This window comes from Anabrus simplex, chromosome 5 (genome assembly GCF_040414725.1).
Source record: "Anabrus simplex isolate iqAnaSimp1 chromosome 5, ASM4041472v1, whole genome shotgun sequence".
Classification (NCBI taxonomy): domain Eukaryota; kingdom Metazoa; phylum Arthropoda; class Insecta; order Orthoptera; family Tettigoniidae; genus Anabrus; species Anabrus simplex.
The window spans coordinates 101,543,540-101,565,698 of record NC_090269.1 but is presented as its reverse complement, the minus strand read 5'-3'; the positions used below and the strand labels follow the sequence as shown (position 1 = coordinate 101,565,698).

Sequence of the window (22,159 nt, the reverse complement as noted above, 5' to 3'; positions counted from 1 at the left end):
CGTATGTGTTCTACTGGCTCGTACTTGCATTTTTCGGGAATTTTACGACGCAGACACTCTGTCACTGGACTCTGCAATATTTCTACTCGACGGCAGTACAAATCAACTACCTTCTTATAGTACATTAGTCAATGAGTCTGGCAGATTTTCGCAGGCTAAGTTACGTGTTATTAATCTCTAAAACTCGATGTAGTTGTGTGTGGAATATCTTCTAAAAATTTGTGTCAGTTACAGCCTTCACTGTACTAGAAGAAAGAAGAGGATTGCCACGTGGTTATTGGAGTTCGTCAAGATGTGTCAACGAACTGAAGAGGAGACCTGCAGTATTTCTACATTGGACCTCACTGCTGCGATGGTGTACTAAAATTGTCGTGTACCGACCTCCCCAGGGGCTCGAACCAGCGGACTGTCAGATGACGGCAGCTGGGATTCGCAGCCGAGATTCAATCTCAAGGTGTCAAGGGATATAAACCAATATTAGAGTAATAACCAGTAATACAGGACACCTTGTAGTATCAGAATATTTGTATGGTAATTATAGTCAGATTTAATAATTGAAAAGAAGAAGGAACATTTCAGTGAAGTCTCAAGTAGTAGAGTCAGACAGAGAATGGCGAAATGCGCCTACAATAACATGTTGACAACAAGCGGATCTTTGCTTGTTTGATATTGACAAACAGAGTTGGTATGCGAGCCAGGCGGCGCGCAGACAAAGGAGACAAAGCCAGTACAGTTGCACTCTAAGAGAGACGAAGAAACAAGAAGTGCAAAGTAGGACAGAGACAGTAGTGCTCAGAGGGCAGCATCTACTGTGACAATTAGTTGAGAATAGTAGTTGAGGGCGCCACCTACAAGGTGAGCAGCTAAGTAACGCCCGTAAGACCCAACCCTAAGGTAGTGGGAAGGGATCGACCTTTGCTTCAAGGAGAGCAGATATAACCCTAAGCCAAGATGGCGCGGGGCTCTCTCTCGACCACTAATTCGTACTCTCAAGACCAGGCTCTTTCGAGCAGTTAATCGTGTCGGTAAAATTGTACATACGTGCCGCAGTGCAGAATTTGGATATATCGCGTAGCCGAAGGGTAGGCGCGTGAAACAAGCTCTCTCTTCAGATCGACATATTCAAAATTTAAATATACTGTATATATTAGACATAGTCGTCCTGGTTAATAAAGGACAGTAAAGTTAAATTATCTTTTATTTTGGGACAGAGTCGCACCTACAATTACCTCCCTACTTTCCGCTCGGCAGGACAGGTAATACGTCAACTCCAACGGCCTGGTGACCAACCTACTAGAACGTCTCACAGGACAGGTAGGTCACGACAGGCATATAAATTTTGGTGTCAGGTAGTGCAGGGTCCCGAGTTTGATTCTCGAACAGAGCCAACTCACCGAAATAACGTGAGAGAACCGCGACTTCGTTGAAGATTTCCGTGTGAGAAAACTGCGACTTCGCAGAAGATTGTCCGAACCGTGCTACCGTGTATCTTTCGTTCGAGTACCGCGCATCGCAGAAGAGGAACATCACTACCGCAGCCTACTAAGCCAGCTCAGCAGAGGGGTAGCAGTCCAGCAGCAGACGACGCCATCCGGTGGACGACCAGCACTACAGCCGACTATTCATCCAGCCCAGCAGTGAAGCAGCATTGAAGATTTAAGGTAAGCTGAACATTATTTCAAATGGCACGACAGAATAGTTCAGTACCAGCAGACCAAGGCACTGAGATGCTTGACGAAGTGGAATCAGCAAGTATGAGTGGGCCTTTTGTAACAGTAGTAGGACATTGCCTCATTGGACGAGAGTTTGATGGCAGTCAACCAGATAGATTGCATGAGTTTATAGCAAACGTAGATGCTGCTGTTCTTATGATTAAGGGTGAAGATCAAGAGTTGTTTTTTAAGTATATTTTAACAAAGGTTACGGCCCGAGATAAATTATTGGTTAGACGTGATATATATAATTGGGAGAGAGCCAACAGAATATTATGGCCAACTAGGCACACTAGATTTGTACATGTCAAATGTTCCAAACAGCGCAGGACCCGCGAGAGACAGTCGCAAATTGGGCACATAAAATAGAAACATTGTCAGCTTCTTTTAGAGAGGCAATACTTGAACTATAGGAAGATCGCGACGCACAGTTAAAAATTACGAGAAAAATATGTGCAGCTAGTTTCATACAAGGGTTAGTCAATCCTAGAATACAAGCCAGAGTACAGTCAAAAAAGGGCATCAATTTTGAAAAGGCAGTTGCACTTACACAGCAGAAAGAAACCGTAATAATGTCAAAGAGGGCCTACAACACAAACATAGCTCAGGGTTTAGCAAGCGCAGACCAGAACACGAGCACAGTGCAGCACCAAAGTGGCATACTAAGCAAACACATGCTAGTGTTAGGATGGTCTGCTACAATTGTAACAAAGGAGGCCACATAGCAAAGAATTGTAAGAATTGTAAGGGGCTCACACTACACAGACCGCTAGTTCCAACACAGCTACAGGGGCCACAACCAGTAAATTAAAATGTCGCTATTGTGGGAAGACAGGGCATATTGAACTTGAATGTAGAAAGAAACAAAGGGATAAGGAAACAGAGGTACGAGAGAGAGTGTGCATAGTACACACACAACCAAACCCAGTGACAGATGAAAACAGAACTTGTTATCGTTGCGGACGAAAAGGGCATATACAGGTGAATTGTCGACAAGGTGCACGCACTCCGGTTATGCGAACGGATGGCCACAGGTGCTATTCTTGTGGCCAACAGGGCCATATTCAGAGAAATTGTCGAAAAGCCCAAGGCAAGTCCACGGGCAACAGAGCCATGAAAGGCCAAACTCAGGGTGATCGCATAGGGGGCAGGGCCGTAAGATACCAAGCCAACGCGAACATTATTATACGTGGTCACACCGAACCCAAGACTGTTGGTTCAGAAAGGGGGGTGGCAGTACGCACGTCACAAAGGCGGCAAACTAGAACGGGCCCGTAGCAAGGGGACAGTTACGGAGGCCCGCAGACCAAAAGGTCCCAAGAATACTGACATAGAAGGCACAGTGCTGATCCAGGTCACAAACCAAGGAAAACTGTTGATATTTTTGATAGATACTGGGTCTGATGTCATCCTAGTGAAGAGGCAATCGGTACCCAAGGAAACCCTGATTGACAGGAACGAACCAATTGAATTAATGGGTGTAAGTAAAGGGATAATTTACACCCAGGGTACTGTGCGATTTACCGTTGGAAATACAAGTCACACATTTCATGTCGTAGGGAATGACTTTCAATTGACGCAGGATGGTATAGTTGGACGAAACACCCTAACAGATAGTGTGATTAACTATAAGGAAGGTCATGTCACCATAAGAGGGAGATAATACCCTATGGGGGAGCGAGAGACAAAGGTAATCCGCCTCGAACCAAGGACACAAAAGGTCATCATAGAAGTAGATTGAAATCTACCTTTAGGAATTATTGAGAAGGAAGAGGTGATAGCAGGGGTGTACCTTGCAGGGTGCCTGACCAAATCAGAGCACAACGAAGCAGTGGTTTGCATGATGAATACCACTGAAAAGGTGACTTTACGCAGCCCATGAGTGCATAAGGTCGAGCAGAAGAGTACAGTGGCAAAAGAGAACCGACCACGCAAAAGCCCCGATCACACCGGGTGATAGACTGTCTGCGAGTTGATCACCTCACGCAGGTAGATAAAGAAGGGATATACGCCATTTGTGCTGAGTACAATGATATCTTCCATCTTGATGGAGACTACTTAACTCACACTGACGTACTACAACACGAGATCCCTACACCCCAAGATCAACCTCCAATTAATGTACGACCATATAGACTTCCCGAAGCACAGAAGGGGGAGATACAAGCTCCGATAGACAAACTGTTAAGTGATGAGATTATCACACCGAGCATATCAGGTTGGAATGCACCTTTACTTTTAATACCCAAGAAATTAGATGCCTCAGGGAAACAGAAATGGCGGGTCGTGATAGATTTTAGAAAATTGAACGAGATAACGACAGGAACCAGTTATCCCCTTCCATTAATTTCAGAACTGTTAGACGCCCTTGGCAAGGAGAAATATTTTTCGACCTTAGATCTCGCGAGTAGCTATCACCAGGTGTTGCTAAAAGCTGATGACAGGCCAAAGACGGCATTCTCTGCGCTAGGGCGCAAGTACGAATTCAGGAAGATGCCTATTGGTTTGAAAGACGTTTCAGCCACGTTTACGAGGCTGATGAACGCTGTGCTCACAGGGCTAACAGGTATAAAATGTTTGTGTTACCTGGATGATGTCATTGTGTACGGTAGCTCGATCCAGGAGTACAACGCCAAGTTAAGAGACGTATTTCGAAGGCTGAGAGAGAACACGTTGAAACTCCAGCCAGATAAGTGTGAATTCATAAGAACCGAGGTAGCGTTCCTAGGACATGTAATTACTGACGAAGGCGTCTTACCAGATCCACGTAAAGTACAGGCCATTAAGGACTTTCTGAGGCCGACCACTAGCCGCCAGATCAAGCAGTTCTGCAGACTGAGTGGGTGCTATAGGAAATTCATACCTAACTACAGTAAAATCACAAAACTAATATATCGGTTAGTGAAGAAGGACGTTCCCTTTGTATGGGGAGACGATCAGGAACAAGCGTTCCAGACATTAAAGCAAAAGTTAATTGAGAAACCTATACTACAGCATCCGGACTTTGAAAAACCTTTCGTTGTTACCACTGACGCAGGCAACGAAGCGGTTGGGGCAGTACTGTCACAAGGACCTGTTGGAAAAGACCTTCCAATTGCCTATGCAAGTAGAACACTTAATAAAGCAGAAATGAATTACAGCGTAACTGAGAAGGTATTGTTGACGATAGTGCGGGCAGTAAAATACTTCAGACCGTACTTGTTTGGGAGAAAATTTACTGCTGTGACAGACCATAAGCCGTTGAAGTGGGTCTTGAACGTGCAAGATCCGTCTTCACACCTGCTAAAGTTCAGGCTGAAGCTGGCGGAATAAGACTTCAATGTCGTACATAAGCAGGGCCAACGGAACTGCAATGCAGATGCCCTAAGTAGGAATCCCACTGAACCCAAGTGCCAAGCGTGAGTGGTTAACTCGGCTAAGCACAGGTCTCATCAGGAGATAAAAGGAGAATCTCAGACCCCAGATGAAAGTAGAGAAGAGGTATTGTCTTCAAAACCCGAGGACGCTACGGCAGAGGGACTTGAAGCAGATGATAGTGAGATTTCCGAGGACGCTAATGCAGAGGAAATTTCGCCTGAGAGTAACTCGTCTGAGGAAGGGAATGAATTAGACGAAGCCGAAAAGCTAGCTATTTTGAAAGAATGTCATGATTCTTTGATGGGAGGCCACCAGGAATAGTGCATACGTACGCTAGGGTACGCGAACGAATTCAGTGGAAGGGCATGAAAGGGGACATTGAATGACTTGTGATTTATTTTTTGAAATGTGGTTTTGATCCGGCCATATATTTATCATGTTGGACCCAGGTCATCAGCACCGTTGTTTGAGTTGATCTGACTTTTTGGAAAGTTAAACCTTTAGTAAATTTTATTTTAAATTTAAGTCGAGACGAGTTCAAAGTATCAGACACCAATGAATAAGAAGGGATTATTTCATGCGCCTGGACAAAGTTCACTGTTATTGTAAAGCTTGTAATGTTAATTTTACTCAAGGCGTCAGATGTTAAAGATTAACTTCACATGTTGTTCAGTCAAATATTAAAGGAAGTTTTGTGGAAATAATTATTGTATGAGTACAATTTGATGAAAATAAGTCTGATAGAGACATCTTTAAGTAATGTTTTCCGAATAAAATTTTTTTAAAGGTTCAGTTCAATGGATCTCATGGGTGATGAATGAGATGATGTAATGTAAGATTATCCACAAGTAGAACAACGTGATTAATATTTTTTTTGTTGTTGTAAATCTTGACGCCATAACTTATTTCAGTAACTCAAAGAATTGAGATTTTCATTTGAAGTAATGGATGTTGACATGAATGGATCTGATAATTTAAATGCGTAAGACCAGTTATGAGTCAGATAACTCATTGAGATTTGTTTTGTTTTCAATTTGTATATAATTACGGCATGCTAAGAGGAGGTCCTCCCCATATAAAATTTATTTTTTGTTGTTTCATTGAGCCAGAAGTAGGCTAATATAAATCTGTATACTAGCAGCATATTTTGACATCCAAGGGATCGGAGGAGTTAAAAGCTGTATCTAAGGGAACTGGCTGAGAAGAATTGAATTTTGAATTACCATCAAGATTTATTTAATGTTAATTTGTTAATTGCTACCGAGTGCTAATGTTAATAAACGTCAAAAACCTGTTGATTGAATCTTTTTGTATTCTTGTCGCTAGTCCTCGTCTCTTTCCCTGCCTTCAAAAATAAGCAAAGCCAAACAGCAAACGGTCCACCCTTGACACACTCGCTCTCCAGATAAGCATGCCAGGAATGAAGGGGACAGGTAAAAATGGCGGCCAAATTTAGGGGCCCGATATTGGCTTTCCCGATGTAAGGAACTAGATGGTTTCCATTTTGAATGGCTTATTAGCTTTCCTAGTTGTGGAATTTAACAAGGACTCGATCTTGTAGTGTCCTATGTTGGACATGAGCATGATGCGGCGACAAATTAATTTTGTACAGGTTATTTTCATGACATTTACAGTATTTGCCCAAATTTTTGTGGGTAACAGCACATGTTAAGTTAGAGTAGGGCTGTGTTGAATTGTCCAGAAACAAAAATCTTGATGAAGAATAGGGAAATTTTATTTGCAGGCGATATTGTGCTGAAGTTAAAATTTAGACAGTCTAGTACCATTGCAATTTAATTTATATCTTCTCCTAAGGTTGCGAACTTTATCCACATGTATTTGATGAATTGGATCTCCGAAAATCTGCATTCCGCTCGTTATTTTCCCATTGTTAGAACTGCCATTTGTGTGATATAGTAATTATGGAGGATTTACGGAATTTTTGGGCGGACATGGAACGTCGAAGCCATGAGGAGATGCCTAACCGACAGGCCAGCTTAGAAGGAAAATTTAGTGAAACCAAAGCTAGTTTAAAGCAGGAACTTAGTGAAAACCAAGCTTGTTTAGAAGGAAAACTTAACGAAAACCAAGGTAGTGTAGAACAGGAACTTAATGAAAATCAAAATAGTTTAAAGCAGGAATTAAAATACGGTTTAAGGAAGGAATTAAACTGAAATCAGGCTAAGTTGAAACAGGACCTCAAAAGTGCTTTAGAGGAAGTTCAGACTCGGACTGATGAGAATATAGGAAAACTTCACACGGATGTGAAATTATTTAATGGGAAACTTGCCTCAGTTCAGAGCAAACTAGTATCCATAAAATAAAAGTTTTTCAACCTTAAAGGCGAGATTCAGGAAGGTATTATCAAATCCATGTCGACCATGTCGAACGAGTTTAGTGAAAGACTGGCAAATGTGCAGGCAGGCACTTTGCAAGGGCTGGATAAATATAAGGATGAGGTCGAGAAAAACTTTCAGAATATCGAAGGGAAAATTGACGGTAATACGACAGACCTCGCGGCTACTAAATCAGCCTGGGAAAAGAAATTTACTGGTATTTATGAGACTATCAAGCAAGTAGAAAAGGGAGTCATAGCCGAGATTAAGGTGTCTCAAGTCACTACTTTTGAGCGATTGGAATATTTTTATGAATCGATAGAAGGAAACCAGGAAGATCTCAAGGTCTTGAAAACCACGCTTACTCAGGAGATAGAGAAAGTCATAGCTGATTCAGAAGCTTGTAGACAGGAACTCAAAGGAGGAATTCAGGACCTTGCTCAGGAATCAAAATGCTGAAACTTCAGGGTGAAAGTAATAATCTTGTTACTGCTACCCTGCTTGAGAAGCAAGGCCAGCTAGAGAAACAAATGTCTGGGGAAATCATATCTTCTACTCCTAGACAAGATGCTAGACCAAATGCTGTCAACCCTGTTAATAACACCAACCCATTTCTGAACCCTGAAAACAGCGGATCGAATCCAATAAACACCACGGGTCAGACGCAGGTAGTAAATATCATTAGACTGCACGGAGACCAACCGAAGAAATTTAATAACGTAAAGGGAGTTACTCCTAAAAGTTTTATTAATGAGCTCCAAGATTATTTCAGGGACGTAAAAATTCCGCCAGAGCGTCAGTTGCATGTCACGGAACGATACCTGGAAAACTCCGTTCTTACGTGGTTCACTGCATTCAAATATGCATCTGACGACTTTGAGGGATTTAAGCGAGCCTTCCTCGAAAAATATTGGAACTCAGACGTTCAGAATAATTTAAAGACTGAACTCTATGCTAAGATATATGCCTCATCTACTCCGACACGGTTTTCTGAGTTTTTTCGCTGATCAATTACAGAAACTCAGAGCTGGATACACCCCCGCTGCAACCAGAGCTCGTCAAAGTGATAGAGAGACAATTACCAGCTGAGATCCAGAGGATTATGACTGCCTCTAATGTTCAGTCAGCAATCCAAGCTGAGGCTATCCTCAGACAGCTGGATATGACATCGAAAAAACAACCTAGGCGTAACATCAACCCAGAACAACAAGTTTTTCAGGCTACTGCGATGAGGTCGGATGAAAGAACTCCAAATAACCAAGGGAGAAACTGGAACTGAGCTCTGGAAGGAAGGTCACCGCGGGATCGTTCTCCCAGATCGAGATTCAGAAACGGAGGAAGTTGGGATTATTCCAACAGAAATAATAGACGGAGACCCTACGACAATGATCGAAGAAGATGGAGGAGAGAAACAGATACTCGCCAAGCAGAGGGAAGGAAGAGAGACTGGACATGAAGAAAGGGAGAAGTATCTTCAGGAACTACAAAAATCCGCGCAAGAAAAAGATAAATGAGGCGCACCATACTCGAACAAGAAACCAATCCAGATATCATTGTAGCCGAAAGTCTAGAGTACCAGGAGGCTAAACAGAAGGAAAGAAGAAGAGATCTTAGCAATGAGGGGCACGACCAAGGTGCCTTAAAAAAAAAAAAAAAAAAAAAAAAAAAAGAACTAGTTGGAGAATTCTAGCATTTTGAATAAACCTGAAGGCCAGGAATGGATAGTAGTTCAGATAGATTCATGGATGACTAAATCGGATCTACTAGAAGAAAATCCAAATTTAAATGAAAATTCTATTAAAACATTACCAATAATTTTGGCCAGAATGTGCAATTTAAAATTTAAATGTTTGACAGACACTGGGTCTACCATTAGTGTAATATCCACTTCATTTCTGAACAATCTTAAGGACAGGCATAATATTCCTATTATTCCGGTGTCGCATGTCAAGATTAAAGGAATTATTCCAGACAAAACCGTCACATGTAGACAGCAGACATTCCTTGATGTAGAGATCGAGAATACTAAGTTCTCGTGTATTTCTCGCCATGTCTAACAAAGTTTAACATAATCTTAGGAGCTGATTTCTTGACATACCACGCCAATATCGCGTAGATTGTTGACGCAGTGAGAAGCGAATTTATTTGAGTGAATTCTATGAAACACTCCTTCGGTTAGTGGGAGAAACTCATGAACCAATCAGACTTAAAAAACATCTTATTCTACGGGAGTAGAGAGGGAAAAGATTCGAGAAACATCAAACGTAAGATATAGGGAATGACACTTCGACAAATCAGGGAGAATCTGGTTGACTGCCGTGAAAGGAACGTGAGTGAGCAGCTGAGCGCTATGAACAAGAATATGACCAACCATCGTGATAGCAACTTGTGTTTGTGGCTGAGTGCCACAAGGGAGATAAACTGCCTAATTTCAGTACAAGTAATGTGTGTGTGGTTGAGAAACAGAACAGTTCAGAACTTGTAGGTTATATACATAGCAGTGAGCCGCAGCATCGCTTTAGTGTGGCTTAGCAAACAGTCTAGAAACTGTAACGAGTTCCGCGAGGCAGTGAGGGAAACACTGTATAGCATAATTACCAGGTTGCTGATGCAAAGACTTGAGTTGCAAGAACACAAACATCAAACTATTTGACAGGAAGGCTGAGTGTCATGAGAGCCTTTCCTATCAGTAAACCTAACCTAGTGGTCAGAACTGTTTGGGAGAAAGACTAATCTGGTCAACGACGGAGTATGAGGGTGTTGTATTAGAATCCTGGAGCTACTCGTCCACGTGAGCCAAACATCGCAACATTCAATGAGACTACGGTATCATGGGCGCAGAGAAAAATTCAAGAGAAAAGACGCCGAAGATTGAATGAAGAAATCTTCAACCCAAAAGCTAAGTACTGTAACTATCAAGCTTGTATGGAATGATCTTATTGTATTAGGGAATGCAATGTAACTGGTTAATCAAAGACTTGAAAAGGACTATCTAACCAAGAGTTAAACACACATTTGTACAAAGGGTTTTATGTTTCTTAATTGTGTTTATGTAATGTACATCTTTCTATTCAATACAAGTGAAGGGAAGAGTGTGAGTGTGAAAAGGTAATCTTGTTATTTTAAGATCAAGCTCCCGAAAATCTGAACCCAAAGTCCTCAGCCTGCCGAGTCCTTAGGATCACGACATGCTTAGAAACATGAAAATTGCATGCACTGCCTTGGTAGACCTCAGTAAAGCATTCGATAGTATTCCACATAATATAATTGATAAACTGAAATGATATGGTCTGGATGGTACGGAACTTGTTTTCTTTGAATCATATTTGAAGAATAGAATGCAAATGGTGGTTGTCGGTGACAGAAGGTCAGAACTTAAAGAAACGAAGGTTGGAATCCCTCAGGGTTCGATCTTAGGTCCACTTTTGTTTGTGATATTTATTAAGGATTTACCACATTATATGGGCAATAACACTATTCTTTTTGTATATGACAACTTATTTGGAATTGACATTTAAATTCTGCTCAGTCAATTATTGATGATATGTTAAATAGGTCCAATGTGTGGTTTCAAGCCAATAGTTTAACAGTAAATGAAGAAAAACTGGAAAATATTGAATTTAGCCTTAAAAATTCCACTGTTGAATGTAAATCTGTGAGACTTGGGAGTATATTTAGACAGCAAACTTTCTTGGGTAGCACATGTAAATAATTTAACTGTTAAGATATTTAGAGGTCATTTTCCCTTATGTAAATTAAAAACATGTGTCTGTGTCAATCATCATATGATTGTTACAGCATACTTTGCCTTTTTCCATTCCCAACTTCAGTATGGCATTAGGCTTTGGAGGCAACAGTCCTGGTGCAAAAAAAAAAAAGCAATTAGAATGTTAATGGGATTAAATAAGAGAGATAGCTGTGTAAATGCATTTTGCAAATTGCATATAATGACTGTACTTAGCATATATATAGTAATCTGTTATATGTCAAAGAAAACTTGCAATGTTATAAAAACCATTTGGAAATACATGAATGTAATACCAGAAGTCGCTCCGAGTTAGATTTACCTACATTTAGATTAAGCAAATATATTGCAAATATAAGTGGCTATTTATATAAGTTTTTAAATAAACTTCCAAATATTCTCGTGGAAGCTTCAATAAATAAATTTAAAACTACCCTTAAAACATGGGTTTATGATATAGATGATTTCTTTAATTTATATTTTGGTGATCTTAAAGTGATTATGTGAAATGATTACTTTGCACATGTGAGCTTAATGATGAAGTATATTGAAATTATGTTACTTAATGACTAATAATCTTGAATCTGTGTTTTATCATCTTGCAATTATAAACGCACCCCCGCCCCCATCGGCCAATCCTGGCTACGCTACTGTCTCTACATGACTTACATTACCACAAGCAAATTATTTTTCTGACACTATATTACAATCATAGACACTTCATTTACAAAATACTCCATTTGAAAACCACTTCTTATAAACTGATTTCTAAACACACATTGTCGAGGCACCTTCAGTCACAAGTCACCAGTTCCAAGGTCTTCCTACCCAGCCAGGTCCTTCACAATATCTTGCAGCAGCATTCAACCTGCACAAAAATAAATTATAAATTACAATGAACATTTAAATAATATTCATTACATACATAATTAAACAACAGTTAAGGCAGAATCATTTTGTGTCCAAAATAGTATGAAACTCATGGTTAAACACACATTGAGTTGTATCTGAAGTGCTTAATGCAGTTTTCATAATCCTGTCATTCAGATTCATCCTTGAGCAGATCCCTTTGCGTTATTTCACAGGAGTAGGCTGTGTGCCAACACCAGGCTTCAGACTCTCCCCAATCTCATCATCACACAATTAAGAGAGATCATCTATGGACATCAACTAAAAGCAGAGGCGGCGACTGCACCCCCCCCTTCCCTCGTTTGTGGAGAAAACACTATATTTTTATTCCATTTAACTGCCTAGACTAGGAATTATAGAAATCATTTAAAAAGGCAATTCGTACAAGCCCTGTTTTATCAGCTAATTCATTCTTTCATTTTCATTAATTATTAACAAACACAGATACTTCTTGTTGTCTGTCTAAATTTTTTTGCCCTCCCCCTCACTCCTAATTCCCTATCGCCACTACTTACCAAAAGGATCTGCACTACGCTTCTTCAGAGGCCACATGACGACCGTAATCCTTTTACTTTACATTCATTTCAGTATTACTTTTCTAAATCCGTTATTTTGTCACTTCATCACACATACAGTACAAAAATATGGTCTACATTCTCCATGATAACAAAACAGACTGACCTTACAATATCAACTTCAACATGTGAAAATGGATAACAAACCTCAACAGGTAATTCTGGAACACTTTTACAATGTTAATGTCCCTAGATTTTAAACATGACAGGTATACATATTATCCCAATGAACACCTAAATGACACAAATTTAAGCTGATTAAACACAAACCACCAATGATCCAATATAACACTTATACACCTCAACAATTTATTTCAACTGCTTAAGATAAGACAGTTATACAGAGATTTTAGAAAGTATCATGAGCACCACCTACTTTTATCCTACTCTGAAGCTTACCAGATCGATCATCAATCAACTCCCTGCTCCATCTCCAAACCATCCATGTCAAAAATCCTCACATCTCGTATTATAACAATGAATTTTAGGAATGGAAAATTGTCACTGGTGGTGAGTTGATAGTCGGTAGAATCATTTTTGACTTAACAAAAGAAACTAGGGAACTAACATTTTTTGAAGAATTCGACTAAATTTTTGTTGCTGTAAAAATTATGTAAAAATTTGTGTGTTTTATTTTTGATGAAGTTGTATTTTAAAGTATTTTCAGGACTCGCTGAAGAGAGAATTATTTTCTTAATCATTGACATTGATATTGATATTGGAGATCTCCGGTAATATGTTTTTTTTGTAACCCATTTTTTGTATCACCCTGTAGTGTCACGTGGAGGCTTCGATCACGAAATCGCCGAGTTTCGCAATCGAAATCTCTAGAATGAATTTCCCACATTACCATATTTGGTGCTATAATTCTATTGGTGAAAATAACACTAATTGGTATTGGTCAAACTTCAGATCGAAACATAGGTAGCTTCCCTGATTGGCTGTTTGAGTATTTCCCAATTTCCGGCTTTTTGGCTCCTTAGCAAGAGCAAGGCTCTGTTCAGCCTCTTTGTTTTTCGTACGTCGTAATGATCTGACGCACCTTATAAGGTGGTCCGCTCACCGGCTCCAGCCATCCCGGGGTAAGCATGTTTTCAATTTTCAAGTGTTAACTTGAACTGTAAATTCATTCGTTCGGAGTTTGCCTTAGACCCTGGTTTTCACCGCTTTTGATTTGTAATGCCGTAGTTCGTCAACTAGGTATACCCTTTATTTTGGAGGCAATTCATTTTATTAATCTTTTGTGAATATGTAAACTAATTTTTTTCCTTCTGAGTTGCCTCCAGTAATTCCGTATCAATTTAGTGCACACCTGTTGAGCTTTGCGTCCCTCACTGATGTGTATTAGGAGAGGACTGTTTCTCTATAGGCCTCTGCGCTAAATTTAATTTCTGCTGTTCCCTTCCCTTGTAACATTTTTCAACTTGCCTTATATGATGTTTGTAATTAGGTCATTGTTCCCTTTAAATTTTCACTGTAAATTTCAACATCGAAATTATGCTCACTTATTTAAATGTCATTGTAACTTTGTGTAAATATTCACTTTCCTGAGAGAAACATTGATAGGAACCTCGTGGTTCGAATTGATTTTTTTAAAAATAATGTTATCTAACCTTGTGCACGTCATACCTTGATTCAATTGTATATGTTAAATAAATTAGACAAAGGGTTAATGTTCTCACGTTTCTTTTCCTATAATGTCGCGTAAGGTCTCATCCTCTAGGGTTTCCCGGCCTGCTTCCCATACTTCCTTTCTCAAGTTGTCATGTTGGTTATCCTGCGAAGCCACGTGTTTGTAAAAGGTAAAATGTTTTCCTGTTTTATCATCGGCTGATGTCGCTCTGTAAGGTTTGTTATTTTGCATTATCAAATAATTACGTGTTTTAAATGTATCTTGTATTATGTGCTTCCTTCTGTTTAAAGGGGGGGGTGATATCTGTTAGTTGAGGCGTGGTTGTAGAAGAAAGAGATGCGAGAGCAATAACCCTTGTCTAACCTAAAATAATCGGGTATCATCTCCTAACATAATTTCTTGTTAACATGTCTCGTGTTGTCCCTGTTCCGTCCCATTTGAGGAAGGAGGAATTAGTTTACGAACTTCGTATTCGTAAATTGGATTCGACAGGAAAGGTTAGGGATGATGCGAGCTTGTTAAAGCAATCTCTTAACGAAACTATAGCAGTACCCAACCTATCAACAGACGAAGTGTGTGCATCTTTGACCCTTGTTAAAGGTAAATTTACTGAATTCGAAGCTATTCTTTTGTCCTTTTGTTCCTCTAAACCGTCTGATGCTCAGTTAACACGTGTGAAAGCCCAAGTCCAGCATTACGTGGATAGGATTCGCGACCTGTTAACTCTTAATTCATCCATAAATGGGCGACAGGAATGCGAGTTGTTATTAAAATTTTCCGGCATTTTCGATAAAATTGTAGACTTGATAGAAGGCAATGAGTCGTCTAGCTCCAGTTCTGTAGTTAATGTGTCAGCTCCACCTGAAACTTGTAACAGTGAAAATATCTCGGTATCTACTGCTTCACAATTTATTTATTTATTTTTTTTGCTAGGGGGCTTTACGTCGCACCGACACAGATAGGTCTTATGGCGATGATCTTCACAATTTAGTAATGTGGTAACTTGTAATAATGTTCCCCTGCAATCTTCTGTTACATTTACAAATGCTTCTCTGCCTGTGAATAATGCCTGTGATGGTTCCTTTACACAAGTTGGTACGTCTACCGTTCCTACGAGAAATGTTAATTCTGTGTCCTTACCTCAGCCTTCGGTTTGCAACCCAAGTTGTTTCTCTTCCTGTTGTGCAAAGATAACCTCATGTCCAAGTGTCACCTGTAGCAAATACTTCGGTAGTGTCACAAATGTGCGAAAATGTTTCGCAGATGCTAATATCTGTGCCAGTTTCGATGCAATCTAACTGTAGTCCTAACCTCACTCTTAGTACACCCACCCTTTCCCAGGGACGATCAAGTCAGGATTTCTATACAACTGTGATGCCTTCTATTAATCAATCCAGTCCTGTTCAGGTACCTACTATGCTTGCTGTTTCTCAAATGTTTGCTAATTTTCCTCATCCGTTAACCGCTCTATTTAAGGGCTTATCTAAGTTCACCGCTAATTCAATCGAAGAGATTCTTACATTTCTACGTTTCTTGGTTGAATTTAAAGATCAGTGTGTTGTATATGTTTTAAGTAGTGATAATTTCTTCCAAGTGTTATATCCTCATGTATCTGGAGCTCTTTCTGAACATATCATAAGAGCTATTTCTGAAAAGTGGACAGTTGACCAATTTCACGCACATGTGCTTGAGTTTTTTATTCCTTTGTCTTCCTTGGTGCAAAAGCACTATTTTCGTGTACAGCATTTGAATGAAACATTGTCTGAATACATGCAGGACATTAAATTCAATGCCAGGATTTTTATGCTCAACTATTCTGAGTCTCAGATGGTTGCTAACATTGTCGAAGGTCTTGCACAAAATTATCGATCGTATCTTGCTCTGTCACCACGACCTGCTACGTTCGCTCAGTTGGAAGCTATCACCGTTTCGGCTGAAGGCATTAGGTATGCCGACCAGTTACGCGTTGCGTTAGCCCCTCCTCCTATGAGCATGTCTTCTCAAGTAACTAGTACCATTTCTACTTCTTCCAAACCATGTCATTCACGTGCTTGCTATAGTTGCGGTTCCACTGATCATTTTTCAAAGGAATTGTCCTAAGATTGAGCCCTTAGGCAATGCAAATCCTAATGTGAGTAGAGTTTCTTCCTCCTCTAATTCTTGTAGTTACTGTGGGTCAAATAGACACTTTTCTAGACAATGTCCTTGCAACTCTTCCGGTTCTGGGCGTTCTGGTAATGGCAATGCCAGATGACTAGCCGCCAATTCTTGTGCCAAACCTTATAGTGTACCTTCTTGTTTCGTCTGTTATGGCTGTCAGATGACGATGTACCCCATCCTGTAATTAATAAGTCTCGGTCTGACCCTACTATCAATTTTCCACAATCTTGTATTTCTGCTATTCCTTCATGTAAATTACCTTACATATGCCTAGAAGTGAATAATGAACCTGTTTGTGCTTTAGTTGATTCTGGAAGTAGCCTGACCTTGATGAGCGAAGATTTGTATAATTCTGTAAAATCTGTTTGTAAGTTCCCTTCTTTAAAACCGGTGTCTTTAACCTGCCATACGGCTAACTCTAATTCATTGAATGTGATTGGAAGTCTGGATGTCAAAATTAGAATATGTAATTTCACTTGGAAAATGCCTGTGCTTGTGGCAAAGATTTATCTTGTCCTTTCATTCTCGGTGCAAATTTTATTGCCAAAATTGGTATTGTTTTGGATCTTCAATATAATGAATTCCAGTTTAAATTTTCTGTTAGGATCTTTAAATTGTGTAACCGTTCTCCTACCCTTCCTTATCTGTGTTAGTGCTGTCTCTGAGGACACAAGTGAAACAAAAGCTTTTGACTTTAATCATTTGCCTGATGACCAGGCCAACCAACTTAGGAATCTTTGTGATAAATTTCCTGATGTGTTCACCGACAAGTTAGGGGTGACCAATGTTTTGGAATATAAAATTGAAGTTACTGATAATGTACCTGTTCGTTCTCCTCCATATCGATTGTCGCCTCCCAAGATGAAAGCTTAAGGCTATCATCGACCAATTGCTTGCTGATGGTGTAATATGTTCTTCTAAATCTGCGTACTCTTCTCGCATATTTCTTGTCCCTAAACCACAGGGTGGTTTTCGGCCTGTAGTGGATTATAGAATGTTGAATAAGCAAGTTGTGCTTCAATCTGTTCCTCTTCCTGACTTACACTCTTGCTTCTCTTGGTTTGCTAATGCCAAAATTTTTACCACCTTTGATTTGAATCAGGCGTATTATCAGATACCTCTTGCTGAGGAATCCAAGCATCTCACGGCTTTTGCCACTGACTGGAACCTCTATGAATTTGAGCGCGTACCGTTCGGACTGGCAACGGGAGCCGCTGTTTTGACTCGGCTGTTGGATAACGTGTTGTCAGACATTAAATTCAAATTCGTTTATAATTATCTCGATGATTTAGTAATTTTTAGCGAAACTTTTGAAGAACATCTCGTTCATCTCAATGAAGTCCTTAAAAGACTCCGTAAAGCAGGACTGACCCTTAAGGCTAGCAAGGTTACTTTTGCGCAGCCCCAGATGTCCTTCTTAGGACATATTGTGTCTGAAAAAGGTGTCTCGGTTGATCAATCTCGTACTGCAGCGATTCAAAATTTCCCAACACCTAAAGATGTTAAAGCTGTAGCTAGGTTTCTTGGCATGGTCAATTTCTTCCGTCAATTCATCCCTAATTTTGCAGAAAGAGCAGCTCCATTGAATGCCTTAAGGAGGAAGGATGCTAAATTTGAATGGGGTGATGCTCAACTTGAAGCTTTCTATGATTTGAAATCTGCTTTATGTAACGCTCCTGTGCTGGCGATGTCAGATTTTTCTAAACGTTTCAGTCTCCAGACCGATGCCTCATCTACTGGTATCTCTGGTATGCTCCTTCAGGAATTTGAAGATGGACGCCGTCCAATTTCTTATGCTTCCCGTAGTCTCAATCCTGCTGAACGCAATTATTCGATCTATGAATTAGAAGCCTTAGCTGTTGTCTTCTCCTTGGAAAGGTTCAGAATGTACCTCGAACACCTCCCATTTGATCTTGAAACTGATAATCAGGCGCTGAGGTGGGTACCGGCCAGGCCAAGGAGGACTGGTCGCCTTGCGCGTTGGGCAGTACACATCTCAGCTTTTCAATTTGAAGCTCGTCACATTCGTGGAACTCAAAATGTTGTTGCTGACAGTCTTAGTAGGATGTTCTACCCGGGCAGTTCTCATCCTCAATCAGAGCCTGCAGATCCCTCCCCTGAACAAGTTTCGGCCTTTGTTAATGCTGTGTTGACCAATTCCCCTTTCCTTTTCAAAGATATTTCTAAACATCAGGAAGACGACCCTGAATTGAAAGTTATTGACAGAATTAAGTCCGGTGAGCATGTCAAATTAAAAGAAATAAGTTTCATAATGATAGATCCGTATTGAACTGTGATTACAATAGAGTAAAATAATATATTATTATTGGTCCACCTTTTCAATACAAAATGAAAATTACATAGGGACTAGTTTCGACCTAGTAATAGGTCATCATCAGCCTGAAGTAAATTAAAGCGTAAATATCGAAGAAAAACATAAACAATGTAAACACAAGTACAGTCTTTTTAAAGGTACATACCGTGTGGGAATTTGAGTAGAGATATATTAAAAATAATAACTCTTCCAATTGACGAAGCACTGAGCGGAAGTTATGTAAAGTTCGGTGCGCCGTATATTATAAAAGACCACTGTGCACTAAATGATGTAATAAAGAAGAAAAGTAGGTTGAATGCTGGCTTCTTCTTAGCTGTTGTATATTCGAAGAAGATTACGTCGTATTTTATAAGGTATTGAAAGACGTCAAAATACATGGATGTTGGAAAGGCTCTTCATTTTTTGGAACAAGGCAATTGTTGCGCGAGGAGGCTTAGGAAACCAGAGAAGCGCTATATTATGTTAAAAAATAGAGATCCTTAAAAAAGTTCCGTGCGTCGTATAAATTGTGGAAATGGAAATCGAAAAAACTTGGTTCTTAAGCGATAATGTTGTTCATTCAGAGATCAATTGAAAATAAAGAATCGTAACATTGTCTTCTCAAGATGTTTATAAAGTAGAATTAATAGACGATGCGAAGTATGATACTAGGAGAAAGCTCTTCTGCTTCTGGAATCTTGAAGGACGATGGATGTTTCACGAGGTGGAATAACATATGGAGTTAAATAAAGGTGGATATAAATTCGCAGTTCAATGCGGACCATAAATTTGATTCTGAATAAAAGACAGTAAGATTTATTTTTTTTTTTAGCTGAAGAGAGAAACGGAGGTAGGTAAGGATCAAAGGAAAATTTATTTGAGGAGGTGAAGGAAGGAAAATAAAGCTATGAGATTTTTTTTTAAGGTGGGGCTGAGGGATGTGGGAATATGGAAGAATGATTAAGAAAAGTAGTAAAAATAGAATGAACAATCGGACCTTTAATATTAGGTTTTGATTGTCTGAAAAGTTGAATTAGCAGGTCAAAAAGAATGTTTGATTTATCGGAAATGTCATTGAGATTGAAATTGGGATTGAAATATTGGTCTAAATTTATAAAGCAATTCTCTGTTATGTTAAGGAGGGGTCCTTTATTCATAATTTTGAGAATTGTCATATCTTGTTTAATGTCGGTAAATTTATGATTATAATCATTCATGTGTTGACCAACTGCAGAAAATTTATTGCGTTTTTGGGCATTGACATGTTCAAGGTATCGTATTTTAAAGCTTCTTCCTGTTTGTCCGATATAAGAAGAATTGCAGCTGTTGCATTTGAATCTATATACACCAGATTTTGAAAAAGGATCAGTTCTATTAATAGATGATGAGTTGTGTAAGACATTCCTTCCTTCACCTCCTCAAAAATTTTCCTTTGATCCTTACCTACCTCCGTTTCTCTCTTCAGCTAAAAAAAAAAAAAATAAATCTTACTGTCTTTTATTCAGAATCAAATTTATGGTCCGCATTGAACTGCGAATTTATATCCACCTTTATTTAACTCCATATATGTTATTCCACCTCGTGAAACATCCATCGTCCTTCAAGATTCCAGAAGCAGAAGAGCTTTCTCCTAGTATCATACTTCGCATCGTCTATTAATTCTACTTTATAAACATCTTGAGAAGACAATGTTACGATTCTTTATTTTCAATTGATCTCTGAATGAACAACATTATCGCTTAAGAACCAAGTTTTTTCGATTTCCATTTCCACAATTTATACGACGCACGGAACTGTTTTAAGGATCTCTATTTTTTAACATAATATAGCGCTTCTCTGGTTTCCTAAGCCTCCTCGCGCAACAATTGCCTTGTTCCAAAAAATGAAGAGCCTTTCCAACATCCATGTATTTTGACGTCTTTCAATACCTTATAAAATACGACGTAATCTTCTTCGAATATACAACAGCTAAGAAGAAGCCAGCATTCAACCTACTCTTCTTCTTTATTACATCATTTAGTGCACAGTGGTCTTTTATAATATACGGCGCACCGAACTTTACATAACTTCCGCTCAGTGCTTCGTCAATTGGAAGAGTTATTTTTAATATATCTCTACTCAAATTCCCACATGGTATGTACCTTTAAAAAGACTGTACTTGTGTTTACATTGTTTATGTTTTTCTTCGATATTTACGCTTCAATTTACTTCAGGCTGATGATGACCTATTACTAGGTCGAAACTAGTCCCTATGTAATTTTCATTTTGTATTGAAAAGGTGGACCAATAATAATATATTATTTTACTCTATTGTGAGCATGTCAAACCCTATGTCATTAAGAATGGTGTTTTGTGTTGTCCTGCTCGTGGTCGCAGAGACCCCAAAATTGTTGTTCCAGCTAATTTAGTTCCTGCTCTTTTCAAATATTTTCATGAATCCCCTGTTGGTGGACACCTCGGTGTATTCAAGACTAGAGAGAAAATCCATAAACACTTCATTTGGAAATCTATGGATGGTGAAATCCGCACCATGGTTAAATCTTGTAAAACCTGTAACATTAGTAAACCCGCCCCCAATACCCGCCTTGGTCTGTTGTCATCTGAGCAAGCTTCTCGCGTTTTACGTGGCTGTTTCCTACTCGCATGGCTAATGCTAATACTACTATTTCTTGCTTGAAACAGATTTTTGCTTCATTTGGACCCTGTCAATTTCTGGTGAGTGACAATGCTAGAGCGTTTACATCTGTGCAATTCCATAATTTCTGTTTTGACCTATTTATTTCTCATGTGACTACCGCCCCTTATTATCCCAGGCCTAATTATGCTGAGAGAGTCAATCGAAATCCAAGATCTGCTCTTATTGCCTATCATTCTTCTGACCATTCTAAGTGGGATTCGTCACTTAATTGGTTATCATTTGCTTTCAACACTGCCGTTCATGAAAGTCACAAGCAGACTCCTGCTTCATTGATGCTAGCGTTCACCCCCAATTCACCGTCAATTAACGATCTTCTACCTGATGTCGCTAATCCAGAAACGATTCGTGCTGCTTGGCATCATGCGCGTAAGAATTTGAAAGTATATTACGCTACAGTTCAACGTAACTATAATCACGGGCGAAGACCACACAATCTGTCTGTGGGTGACCAGGTTTATGTAAAGACTCATACTGTGAGTAGTGCTGTGGAGCATGTTATTAGTACGTTGGCCCCCAGATTTCGAGGTCCCTGCACGATATTGAAATTTTTAACACCTGTATCATTGCTAGTCAGCGATCCTGAAAAGAAAAGGATCAGTAGAGTCCATTTGTCGCAGGTCAAGATCCCCTAGTTATGAGATGATGCTCTAGTATCTATTAGTAATTTAAGGAAAATAGTTGTAAGCAAATTTTGGGGTGTATATCCGGCCGGATACTTTG

At 39.5% G+C, this 22,159-nt stretch overlaps 1 long non-coding RNA gene across 4 annotated transcripts in view; it reads right to left on the bottom strand.

The window, feature by feature from the left end:
• Nucleotides 1-9,197: 9,197 nt before the first annotated feature.
• The window catches only part of LOC136874654 (uncharacterized), a 103,049-nt gene continuing 90,087 nt past the window's right edge, over nucleotides 9,198-22,159 (bottom strand). For all 4 annotated transcript variants that reach the window (XR_010860269.2, XR_010860267.2, XR_010860270.2 and 1 more), the window contains one exon: nucleotides 9,198-12,018. This is a non-coding gene — a long non-coding RNA (uncharacterized lncRNA). The remainder of the gene's footprint in view (nucleotides 12,019-22,159) is intronic.